This window comes from Puntigrus tetrazona, chromosome 1 (genome assembly GCF_018831695.1).
Source record: "Puntigrus tetrazona isolate hp1 chromosome 1, ASM1883169v1, whole genome shotgun sequence".
In the NCBI taxonomy this organism is placed as follows: Eukaryota; Metazoa; Chordata; class Actinopteri; order Cypriniformes; family Cyprinidae; genus Puntigrus; species Puntigrus tetrazona.
The window spans coordinates 1,641,438-1,656,239 of NC_056699.1; positions in this window are offsets into that span (position 1 = coordinate 1,641,438).

Here is a 14,802-nt window from a genome sequence, read left to right on the forward strand (position 1 = left end):
CCTTTTCATGCATTTATTTTCAGGCGTTCGCATTGCTTTTGTGTTTCAGATCTGCTTAAAGTGACGTGCCTGTCGCTGTATCTTGATCTTTTACTTTGGCCGTTAGTTTCTGGAGGTGTTTTAATAATACGGTCTGTTATACCGTCTCTCCTGCCTGGTGAGGTTTTACATTTGTCCATGAATCATTTATTCATCTCGCTGCCCCGCGACTCCATCCTCGAACAATATCACCAAAAAAATAACAGAGAGCCTGAATAAATAAAACACACGCTCTGCTGTCGGCCTAGGGACGAAGAAAAGAAAATCTGCTAAATAAAAGAGAACCAGAGGCAATTAACTGCTGTTTATCAGGGATGAACTTTACGTCATTTCCGAGCCTTTTCTGTTTTTTATTGGACCTTTTTTGTTCACGTCGACGCACAGACACTGATTCGGATACGAGGTTCGACGGCGGTTCACGTTTACCCTAAAGGGTGACTTGGACGTGTTTTGGGACAGGAAGTTACGTACAAGACGATATGAAATCGAGATCGGTGTGTGATGTCGGTGCGTCAAAGGCTGGGGTTGCAAGCAGCTCTATAGACGCTCTTAAGGTGAATACTTCACATCATGGAGTTAAATACGCCGTGAATCTGTCTTGTTTTATTTATTATTTATTTATTTTAAATCTGTTTCTTGAGAAATTGAAAAAATAAATAAATAAATAAATAAATATAGATATATAATCAATATATAAAATAAAAATTGTACTACAATTTTGATATTCATCCAATATTAAATATGTGTTTTTCTTTATAAATTCACACTATTATGGTATAAATATGCTGTGAATCTGTGCTGGGTTTTTTTTTTTTTTTTAAAAACTTTGGGAATTAAAATTGAGCTAAAAATGTAAATAACTAAATTTTAATAAACATAAAAATACACACACACACACACACACACACACACACATATATATATATATATAAAAATAAATATAAAAATAATTTAATTATTTATATATATTTATATATATATATATATATATATATATATATATATATATATATATATATATATATATATATATATATAAATAAATATTGTAAAATTTTGAAATAAATATTACAAATAATTAAATTATTTTTTTAATACAAAAACTTTGCTAATTTAAATGTAAAAATGTAAGTAAATAAGTAAATTAGTATTGTATGAACATTTTAATAAACATTATAAAATACACACACACACACACACACACATATATATACATATATATATATATATATATATATATATATATATATATATATATATATATATATATTAAACTGAAATAAATATAAAATTATAATTAAAAATAATTAAATTAAAAGTGTATTACAAATATTTAAAGTAAAAAAAAACCCAAGTAATTAATTTAAATATTAATAAATAATAAAATAACATTGCCAAAAATATTGAGACGTGAGCACAGTAAAAGAGTCCTGTGTTTCTCAGCTGTTATGATTTTTAAAAATCCTAGCTAACAAGTAAAATAATGCTAGGATTGTCAAAAACATGTGAGGAACAGAGGACACGCTCACGGGCTTCACAATCATTTATCTCAATATTTGCTGAAGGGAAATACATGCAAGAAAAACATAAATCCACACAGGGTCGGGATTTCATTTATATGATACCACTGAGTCCACTGACAACACACACACACACACACACACACACACACACACACACACACACACACACACACACACACTCACACATACACAGACACACACACACACACACACACACACACACACACACACACACACACACACACACACACACACACACACACACACACACACACACACACACACACACACACACACACACACACACACACACACACACACACACACACACACACACACACACACACACACACACACACACACACACACACACACACACACACACACACACACACACACACACACACACACACACACACACACACACACACACACACACACACACACACACACACACACACACACACACACACACACACACACACACACACACACACACACACACACACACACACACACACACACACACACACACACACACACACACACACACACACACACACACACACACACACACACACACACACACACACACACACACACACACACACACACACACACACACACACACACACACACACACACACACACACACACACACACACACACACACACACACACACACACACACACACACACACACACACACACACACACACACACACACACATACACACACACACACACACACACACACACACACACACACACACACACACACACACACACACACACACACACACACACACACACACACACACACACACACACACACACACACACAGAGAGTCTCATCTCATCTGCTGTATTTGTAGACAGAAAAGCTGCTGCTGAAATCAGTTTGGCCGAATCCCTCCTTAAACTCTGAAGCGCTGCTCGTAACCAGAGATTTTCTGCTTCTGTCGCCGTGTGAAACACAGACGAGCCGCTTTACTGCGTCTTTAGCGCTCGCAAACACAAAACATCCTTCAGAGACAGAACACACACACACAGACGAGTCAGTTGCTGCCGTTCAAGATTTATGAGCTTGGATTGCAGACTTTCCCAAAAAGAAGATCATGAGAATAAATGGCTTTTTCTTAGATTTTGATTGATTGAATTGGTTTTCTATTGATTTAATATCGCTGTCCTATAATCAAATCAACGTCTCCTAAAACCTTACTAAAGTGGACAATTAAGTCTCAATGAAAGACTTTTTTAACGATGAACGTGATCTTTTTGAGTATCGTCCAATAAGAGCAGAAGAAGGGCTGAAGGAACAGCAGAAGAAACCCAGGCTGAAAAATACTCAACGATTTGAAGCCTGACCGTCCAATAACTCAGCTTTATTTCAGCGAAGCGTGTCCTCCGTCCTTCATCGCGATAAAAAAACGAATGGCACTGATTCTATCAGCCTTTGTGGCTCCGATCTGCTCTCAAGGACACCAGTGACGTCCTTCCCAGAAGTTTCCTGGGTCTTGTGTTTCAGGTTTGCGTCCGGACGACCGGGTCAGCTTGAGCTTAGAGCCCGAATCGAATTTTTAACCAATCAGCTACAAGCAGAGTGACACGTCTCTGACGCAATTAAGCCCCTCCCCCAGATTCCCTTACTAGGATAAAATAAAGATAAAATCAGATTGTGAGAAAGGATTATTACGTATAATTATTTTATGCTATTTATATAATCTTCATCTTCATCTTAATGCATAACGAAAGCCAGCTTAGTTTAATAATAATATATATAATATATATATTTATTTAGTTTTAACTTGATGTATAGAAAAATGAGCCTATTAAAAAAAAATTTTTAAAGTAACAATTTAATACGTTTTTTGTTGTTTTTTATATAAAAGAAAAATGTATAAGTTGACACAAAAAAAAAGTTATGTAAAAAAATAAATAATCAAATTTATGAATTATATATATATTTGTATTTAGTTTTAACTTGATATAAAAACAATTTATGGGAAATAATTTAAAGCCTATTAATAATTATATTTTTTAAAGTATCAATTTAACACTTTTTGTTGTTTTTATATAAAAAGAAAAAATGATGAGTCAACACAAAATAAAACAAAAAAACTATGTAAAATAAATTAATAAACACATTTATGAATTATTATTTTCGTTTAAATTCGAGTGCAAAACAATTGCGAAATTGTGTACCATTAATTATGCAAAAAAAAAAAAAAATGGTTAAAATGACAAAACACACAAGACAACAGTTCTCGTTTTTATTTAGTTTGACTTGATGTAGTAAAAATAAAATAAAAAACTGCATACTTAAAAAAAAAAAAAAACAGTGTTAAACAAAGAAATATTGTTTTTTTAATTTAACTTAAACTAGAAAACATAGCTAAAACTGAAATAAAAGATTATAGCAATTATATATATATATATGCCGTACAATTCATGTAAACGTCACTAAAGCTGTATATTTTAAGACGTCACTTCTTCTGCTTCATGCCACGCTCACACTCCTAGTCTCAGTCATTATCAGTAATGAGGAGGAGATGGCCGACGGTTTGAGGCGTCACGACACGGCCTGCTCTCGGGAGATAAAATATGTTTTACTGGCCCGGATCAATCTGTAAGCTCGGCTGGTTAACCTGCTTGAATAATTAACAGCGTGACGGAGAAATTCATCAAGATACGCCGCTCTCGTTTAGTGCTTTCATAATGGAGGCCATTTAAAGATGCGCTAGATTACTGTATTATTACAAGCATCGTGAGATAAAGAGGCCTTACTGTAATGTACTAATAGAATACGTGTGAAATTACAGCTGTTTCCGCTTTAAAAAGTGCTTACGCGTCATTCATACACTTAATAGAAAATATTAGCACTGTACTTAAAATAAATGTCTGTGTAAATATAGCAATTTTTTTAAAAATTAAATCAAATTTTTTTATTTTTAATTAAAATTAAATTTAAAATTAAGTACTGTCAATGTCATAGTGAACTAAAACCTTAAATAATGATAATTTTTACTCGTTTTGTTAAATTAAGTTCTCGAAGTTTAATGCAATAAAATAATAAGTTGTAACGAATTCAAAAAATGAGAATAAAATAAAGCTTAGCAAAAACGAAGGACAATGACACGATTACTAGCATTTTAAAATAAAAACTAAAATAAGTTATTTTAATTATTTTTCGTATTTATTTACACACACACACACACACAAACATTTTTGTTTACATATATATATATATATATATTTATATTTGTGTGTGCTGTGTATATTTTGTATATATATAAAGACACACACATAAATATTTACATATGTATTATTATATGTATTTGCATGTGTATATTTATATTCATATGCATTATATCATATGCATTTAAATATATATGCACCTTATTAAAATATCCACATGCATGTGCGTGTATTTATATAAACATAATACACAGTAGACACATATATTATGTAAACAAAAAAATTATTGTGATTAATTGTTGCACATGACACACACACACACACACACACACACACAGTACAATTATATCCATAAAAAAAAATATTTAAATATTTATTAAATACTATGTCTTTATTCTTATTAAAATATTCACTTTGTTGTAATTGATTAAAAAAAACGGTGTCAGCATGAATAAATGCCGGCGTGCACTAACCCTTACGACCCCAGCGTTTACCTCCTCAGCGTCTCTTGTTTTTCTCCCTCTCTGTGATTAATGGCAGGTGGAGACATTCAAATAATGATTGTGCATCACGTGACGTTTCTGCTGCCCCGGAGGAGCTGCTCTCACGGACTCTCAAGGCTTATCAAGGACCAAATCTTCTCCGAGCGACTCAGGGCCACTGCGGACCGCGGTAAATCACCACCAAATGGAGCGCAGAGATTGAGGCGAGAGCGAGGGAGTCGGGGAGAAACAGAGAGCTAGAGACAGAGACACAGAACCAGACAGCGGGCTTCATTTAACAGCAAAGATAAACACTGCTAATATTACTGACGGGCCGTGAAAAGGCTCAGAAATATCACGGGAGTGAAGAGAAATGTCTGAACTGTGTGATGAAGACGAGATATAAAATGACAAATGCATGAAATAAACGAGATATGAATTTTAGATGCTTGCTTTGTGAAATACGCATTCAGAACCGACTTTAAATAACTTTGTGAGATGTGAACGGAATCGTGCGATTTTATTATTATTTTATTTTTTGTAAATATACATTTGAAATGGCAAGATGTGAACTCAAAACAGTGAGATATACATTTAGAATTGTGAGATATTAATTTAAAATGGCAAGATATCAATTTAGAGTTGTAATAGATGTTTTTAGGATTTTTAGTCATAAAGAAAATGCAAGATATAAATTTAAAATTGTAATAAATATATTTAGGATTTCTAGTCATAAAGAAAATGCAAGATATAAATTTAAAATTGTAATACATGTAGCATTTTGAAATATACATTTATAGAATTGCAAGATAAACGCTTTAAAAATGTGACAAATAAATTCTAAATTTTGAAATATTTGAAAAATATAAACTCAAAACTGTGAGATAAAATATCTTACATTTTTGACATATACAAAATTTCGAGATATAAACTTCAGAATTTTGTGAAATATTTTATTGAAATTCTGACGTCTCCCAAATACTTCTCATTTCCTCAGAACTGCAAGAATTAGCGAGAACCTTCGCTTTTTTTCGTCAAGCTTCCATAAAACATAGCAATAATTCACATTAAGATGTTTGCGATCTTCCAGCATTTCATTCTGAAAAACCCCAAACAAGCAAAGCAAACACACGCATGATTAATATGAAAGGCCTCAAACACACAGTTAATTACTGTTATTAAACGCCGGCAGATGTTTGCCAGGACGGACTCTTCAGTGTTTACACTCAAACATCAAAAGATCACGATCAATCAGCTCTGATTAGAAAGTAACACTTACCGACATTCAGCTGTTAAAAGTTTACGGTACGAAAATATCCTCTCTATTACCGTATCTATTAGCAGTTTGGTTTCTCGCAGCAGTAATGGAGCTCTGCAGCTAATTTGCGAATGCTATTAAACTTCTAGAAAGAACCTGTCAAAACAATTATACATGTATAAAGATGTTTGCATGATGAATCAGCTCATAATCATCATTAATCAGCGTAATAAACAAATAAACCCACACACACCTTGATTTCCCCGCTTAGCGTGATGAGTGTTTACATGCATGATTTATTTTTAAAGAAACAGTTCGCCCCAAAAATCCTGTTACCGTCCTAAAAATGCCCTTCCTAGAAATGCTGCGTTGCATCAGTGAATGGGTGCCGTCAGAACAGCCGATAAAAACGTCACAATAAACACAAATTCATCACGACGTACTGAAACTAAAATACCGATAATATGAATCAGGAGAGAAATCTGAGCTCTTACAGATTATTAAGCGCTCAACCTAATGAGTAGTGCAACCATTTCACTTACTTTATTACGTTTTATTACTTTTCTAAGTTCTTAACGTTTTCAGATGTCAATCATAATCGGTTAAGGTTAACCTTACTTTTTTTCCACCCTCAGGTACTGATTACAATTGCATTTATTATGTAATTACCTAAGTAATTACTATGTAACTACCTAAGTTGTTACTATGTAATTACCCATGTTATTACTAAGTAATTACCTGGTTTAGTTACACCGCTAGATTTCGACAGGTTTACGTTATTCACGTTATTATGGACTCCATTAATAAAACGATAGATTATGGACCTCTTGACGGTGGATCAGTTTGATCTTTCGTCTTCTCCAGACGTTAACTGATGGACCGGAGCGCTGCGGATTGCTGCGATGTTTCATTTGGACCCTCATGGCGACGGCACCCATTCACTGCAGAGCATCCGTTGCAGAGACGCTGATAAAATAAAACAACGTGTACCCCTACAAACACCCCGATATTTCCATATTTCGCCACAAACTTACGTTTTCCCGCGATTTTGTCGCGTGACATGTCAAAGAAGAACTGTATGGATGAATCAGCTCGTAATGAAAACACACGAAAACAAGTGGACTGGGACGCGCAGGTTTATAACAACGGCGCAGAAAGGGGCTGCACGATGAAGTCTACAGCTTCTTAAAACCGAAGGATGGCTCTAAATGACGTCTTCGACATCCGGACACGACAGCTGAGGAGCTGAACTCGTACCGAACTCCGGGAGATTCCCGTAAGTGACCGCACGCAATGATTCGATGACACCTTCACGGAGACTGAATGAATTCATCGCAGGCCACAGACTAAAGATTAAGAGAGCCGGCGTTTCTGGTTCCTCTAAAGGTCTATTATCTTCTGGTGAACAGAGCTCGTGCTCTTCGGCTTCCCGCGAGCGCCTGTGTTTGTTTGGCGGCGCGAAGCCTTTTCACGTTCCATGTTTGATTGCTGCGAAGCGCTGATTGCGAGGAAGACGTGGCGAGTAATCAGAAAACAGCTCTGACTGCTGGAAGCCTCCGTTTAATAATATTAAACACATGCAAATGAACTTTGGAGGCGCTAATAATGTGATAGCGCGTGTTTCTTCTCACATAATGATGCGATAGATGCTGTTAGAAATTCAGTTTGGGGCGAATCTCACGAAAACATGACCAGAGTTGATTGTACCTAAAAATATATATATATATTAATTTTAATTTTAATTTTAATTTTAATTTTAATTTTAATTTTAATTAATTTAATTTAATTTTTATTTATTTTATTTTATTTATGTATTTATTTATTATTTATTATTTTTTATTTTTATTATTTTATGACAAAAATCAAATTAAGTAAAGATCGTGATTTTTTTTTTTTTGCAACTTTAAAGGGCATTTTCTCTGCATTTAGATTTTTTTTCGCAGCCTCAGGTTTTCAGAGAGTTCAGCCAAGTATCCGAACTAAACAGATAGTATTCATAGCCTCGAGAAGATAGTGAAGCGTTAAAAAAGAAATATGATGCAATTCCAAATGTTTTATCCCCTCACTTTTTGTTAGTCGTCAAGCTGTTTTTTATCTATCTATCATCTATCTATCAATCCATCTATCTATCTATCTATCTATCTATCTATCTATCTATCTATCTATCTATCTATCTATCAATCTATCTATCTATCAATCTATCTATCTATAATCTATCTATCTATCTATCTATCAATCTATCATCTATCTATCTATCTATCTCTTTTCTTTTCATTTATTATACAGTAAAAGTCTTCTAACACTCCCTTGCTCCATTCTTTTTCTATTCTGTTTTCTTTTTCTTCACTATCGCCGTCGTCCTCATTTGTGAGTCTCTTTGGATGCAAGCGTTGCACGGGACAAAACAAGCAAACGAGTGAATGAATGAATGAATCAAATAATGGAGCGGTGTGAACGAGGTGTAGTCTGTTAGAGGACGCGGGCGCCCTAATGACCTCCGACCCCAGCACCCGCCGGGCCTCCTCTCACAGACGGACGTCCAGACGCAGGTAATGAAGACGGATGAGCGGACCGACTCGTCTGCCAGCGTCCATCAGCCGCTCTCAGCTCGGCTCCGGATCGATACGGCCTCGGGATTCACAGCTGTTCAAGACAAGAGGATCCCCGTCACCCCAAACCCCTTCGTCTTCATAAACCTGACCTTGAAGACTCGAAGCACCGGAGACGCAGCTATTGATCGAGTGAAATACATAACAGCGGCATGCGATTTAAATCACGATATGCAACGTGAGGGGAGAAAAACCCTGAACGAAGACAAAACATCCGAGATTCGTGCACGCGTTATATTTCAGTTCACGCTTTTTTCTCGAGTCGTGTGTGAACGCTGACGGGAGAAGTCCTGATTGCTCACGGGTCAGGGCTTCATCGCGCGTGTTAATTAGTTTTAATGCTTAATTAGCTTTGAATGCTCTGTTATAGCGAATTAACACATTAAACTGGCAGCCCTGATTGTACCGCGAAGCTGTGAAATAAAATAATATAAAATAAACAGTTACACCGATAATAATCAACGGCAACAGGATCGTTTTTGTATTATTACACAGCTAATAAATAAGAAAAAAAAATATTGAATTAATGAATAAATAAGTATTAAGTATATATATATATATATATATATATATATATATATATATATATATATATATATATATATATATATATATATATTTAAATACATTTTTAAAAAGGACCAAACCTGGAGAAACAAAACAAAACAAAGCAATAAAATCTAACAAATTTAAAAAATATTTAAAAAATATAAATAATAATAATGCATTTGTAGTAAGATTAAATCCTGAATTTATTATTTATCACCTTTTTTCATGTCAGTGAGGTATTACACCATAAATAAATAACAGCATTTTACACAGCTAATAATTAAATATTTATTGAATCATAAGTCGATAGATAAAAATATAAATAACTGGAAAACGAGGGAATTTTTACACAGCTGAATAAATCAATGAATAACCAACACATCATTAGTAGATTATTACACAATTAATACATAAATATTTGACAATTAGTAGATTATTAAGCAGCTAATAAATAAATATTTGACAAATAGTGGATTATTACACAACTAATAAATAAATATTTGACAATTAGTAGATTATTACACAACTAATAAATAAATATTTGACAATAAGTAGATTATTAAGCAGCTAATAAATAAATATTTGACAATTAGTACATTATTACACAACTAATAAATAAATATTTGACAATAAGTAGATTATTACACAACTAATAAATAAATATTTGACAATTAGTGGATTATTAAGCAGCTAATAAATAAATATTTGACAATTAGTACATTATTACACAAATAATAAATAAATATTTGACAATTAGTGGATTATTACACAGCTAATAAATAAATATTTGACAATTAGTAGATTATTACACAACTAATAAATAAATATTTGACAATTAGTAGATTATTACACAACTAATGAATAAATATTTGACAATTAGTAGATTATTACACAACTAATAAATAAATATTTGACAATTAGTAGAATATTACACAACTAATAAATAAATATTTGACAAATAGTGGATTATTACACAACTAATAAATAAATATTTGACAAATAGTGGATTATTACACAACTAATGAATAAATATTTGACAATTAGTAGATTATTACACAACTAATAAATAAATATTTGACAATTAGTAGATTATTACACAGCTAGCAAACAAATAAAAATAAAAATAAATAAAAACATTAATAATTAAACACAAATGGCCACTCAAAAGCAGGAACTACAACCCAGACACATCAGTAATAGATCTGTGTAATGATGATCAAGGAGCTGCCGCAGAGCATTAACTTCATGGCTGGTCTTCATCAACATCTCACAGGATCAGGAGAGTCCAGGCTGAAAACTAAAGCTTCATCAGCATCCATCCAGTCCGGCTTAGCCCCCGTCTTACAGGTAAATGATCGCTGATTGGATCACTTCGGAGGAGAAGCGCTAGTTAAAAGCAGAAAACTCATGCGGCGCTCCAGACAGGAGTAATAGTATTGGAGGATTTAGCAGCGGGCGCCATGGAAACGTGACGAGCGTGCCTTCGCTATCAGCGAATTAAAAGAAGAAGAAACGCACGAAACCTAAAAGAGCGAGGTGTTTCTGTGGGCAGAAGCCGAGATAAGACGGACAATGCTATCGGCTCCCGGGACGAGCGGCTTTTAACGGGAACGCCGAGTCTCTTTCTGCTGGATTAACTGAGAGCGGCTGAAGAACCAGGATGCAGATAAAACACAAACAGAGGTCCGGCGGTCTACGTGAACGTCTGTTAGCATCGTTATGAGCTAAAAAGTCAATTATAAAAGTCCATTTTAATTTTCTTTTTACTTTTTGTGTCAAATTTAGTGTTTTGTATCTCATAAAAATGTACTTATTGTCTCAAACTGGACCTTTTATCTCATAATTTTGTCTTTTTATATTTTGTGATCATTATAATTTACAGAGATTGTTTTGGCATCAATAAATTCAATAAAGTCTGACTTTTCGTGCCGTAATTATTTTATAAATAATTTTATAAAAAAATTTTTCAGTCTTCAGTGTCACGTCTTTAGAAATTAGAAATAGAAAACCTTTAATATACTGTGGATGGCCGTTTGTACCACGCCGGGACAATAAATAAATAAATAAATACATGCAAAAGTCATATAATTATGAAAAAAATTTCAATTAAAAAATTTCAATTAAAAAAAATCTATAATTTACAGAGGTTGCATTATGATATAAAAATAGTTCTGACTTTTGTTATAATTAATACAAAAATTACTTATTGCCATAATATTATGTGCCATAACTTTGTTTTTTTGTGTGTTTGTAAATTACTAATTATTTGTATTAAATTATTTTTATTTTTGCGATAATACTGATTTACCAAAAAGTCAAATTGTGACATAAAACACAAAAACGATGAGATAAAGCTTATAATCATAATTGTTTTATCTCATAAGTACATTTTTTTTTAACTTTTTTTGATTACTAAACTTTTTTTTCTTCTTTTTATTTCTTTTTGCGAAAATGGATTCAGAGACGAACAGAAAGATCATTTATTTCAAACCGAAAATCTTTATTATTATTATTCTATATAATCTTATTATGTTATAGCATTATAATTGCTATAAAAAAGTATTAAATAACACGGTTTTTAATGGGTGAAAGTTTTCGGCGGCACTCAACTGGTGAAATTACTTTCAAGCCTGAAACGAGAAAACGGTTTCGGATCCAAACAGGAGGAAGAATGAAGGTAAAATATTAATACAACGTCAGAAAGTGGGGTTTAGTTCTCTGCCGGTGCCTTAAAAGTAAAAGTTTTACTCTAGTAACTACTGCCGGAGAAACTAAATCAAATATAAAACCAAAAAAGTTGGCAGAAAAAACACATCCGTCCAAGAAAGCCATAAAGCTGTTCACTTTCCACTTCCTCTTTCATGAAGAAAGCTGGTGTCAGACGAAGAACAAACCCTGCGTGTCGACGCTCGTATCCTGTAATCCAGAATCACAAACACAGAGAGTGAGAAACGCTGCTGACAAAACATATTTATCAAACGCGCAGGTATTGTTTATTTTATGAGGCGCGCTTGATTGGCAGTTTGGGGACGGAGAGGAGCGCCTGATAACACACACACACACACACACACACAAAACAAAGCCTTCCCTTCATCACTGTGAGTGTGTGTGTGTGTGTGTGTGTGTGTGTGTGTGTGTGTGACGGCAGCCTGGGTGACCGTCGTTCAATCAACACCCCGCTCTCTCGTCTGAATATGAATGTAGGCCGGTTTAAACGACGCAGCCTGTAATTATCACTTGAGACAGGTGGAGTGTTTACACACACACACACACACACACACACACACACACACACACACACACACACACACACACACACCGACGGAGCGCGTCATTTTGACTTTTTGTGTCGGGATTCATTTCCCGACGCATCATTTTTTTATTATGAGATAAATTATGAGACAAAAAATGGTTTTGAATTTGACTTTTTGTGTCAAATGCAGTTTTGTATCTCGTAAATATTACTTGTAATATTATATGACTCATTATATTATTTGTCTTTTTATATTTTGTGATCATTATAATTTACAGAGATTTTTTTGCCATCGATAAATTCAATAAAGTCTGACTTTTCGTGCCGTAATTATTTTATAAATAATTTTATAATTTTTTTTGTATGAAAATCGGCATAAAGAAATAATGAGCTAAAAAGTCAATTATAAAAGTTCATTTAAGTTTTTTTTTTTTACTTTTTGTGTCAAATTTAGTGTTTTGTATAAAAATTTACTTATTGTCTCAAACTTGACCTTTTATCTCATAATTTTGTCTTTTTTATACTTGGTGATTTATATTTTATAATTTACAGAGATTTTTTTGGCATCAATAAATTGAGAAATAATTCTCACTTGTCATCTCATAATTACAATTTAAGATGTTATCATTTCAGCCTTTTTGTGCCTTAATTATGTATTTCTGATGTGTGATTTTTTTTATATAAAAAAAGGCATAAAGAAATTATGAGCTAAAAAGTCAATTATAAGACAAAAAAATATTAATATAAATTTTTTTAATGCCTTTTTTGGTCAAATTTAGTATTGTTTTGTATCTCATAAATATTACTTAGTGTCTCAATCTTGACCTTTTATCTCATAATTTTGTCTTTTTATGCTTTGTGATCATTATAATTCACAGAGATTTATGTTATGGAAATTGGCATTAAAGAAATTCTGATCTAAAGAGTCAATTATGAGATAAAAAAAAAGCTGTAACTGTGACAAAAAGTTATTTTTAGAATAGCAATGACTTTTTTTTATCTCATAAACACGACCCTTTATCTCAAAATGATGCACTTTTTATACTGTATCAACATTATAATTAATAGAGGCATTACGTTCCTCTTCTCACGTCGTGAAAAATCGACATAAAGATAATAACTCGTGTCATCTCATAATTACAGTTAAGGCGTTTTTTACAGCCATAATTATATATTTCTGATCTCTTTTTGAATGGAAACTGGCATGAAGGAATCACAAAGCCTAGCACGAGACAAAAGTCAAACCCGTGAGATAAAAGAGCCTAATTATGACACTTTTAATGTCTTAATGATATGACTTCTCATCAGTTTTTGTTGCAATTACGACCTTTTGTCTCATAACTGGCTTGCGAAGTCATAATTTCATGATTATGACTTTTTATGTCATAATCATTACCTAGCGTCATTTTCGTATTGTAAACAGGCGTCCATGCTAATCTACGGCATTTAACATCTAAGCTGAAATATAGCACTTTCCTTCGATGCTTGACGAATACAACAGTCCCGCGTCGGCAAAGGTTGAAATTAGCAGCGGATCTGCTCGGGTTCTTCTTCACCCGGGCCTCGTTCTCCGCCTTGACCTCAACGCTCCACCGGACGAGAGCGTTCGCTCCGGGGATCGTTACACACGTCAGGATCCCTCGCTAATAACTACTTCAGCCATTATCATTTAGGACAAGCTCGGCTGTGCCCTACATGCTTTGCTCTCGCGTTCATTTACATCTAAATGATTCTCGTCTCGTTTCAACCTTGCCTCGCCCAGCCCGCCTCTCTTAGGAGCCCATGTGTTTGACACACGCGTTTCATACGTTTATGAGCTGCGTTTTACTTCTAAAGGACTCTGGGAGTGCTGCAAGTTGTGATTACGAATTTTTTTCCCATTTTTACAAAA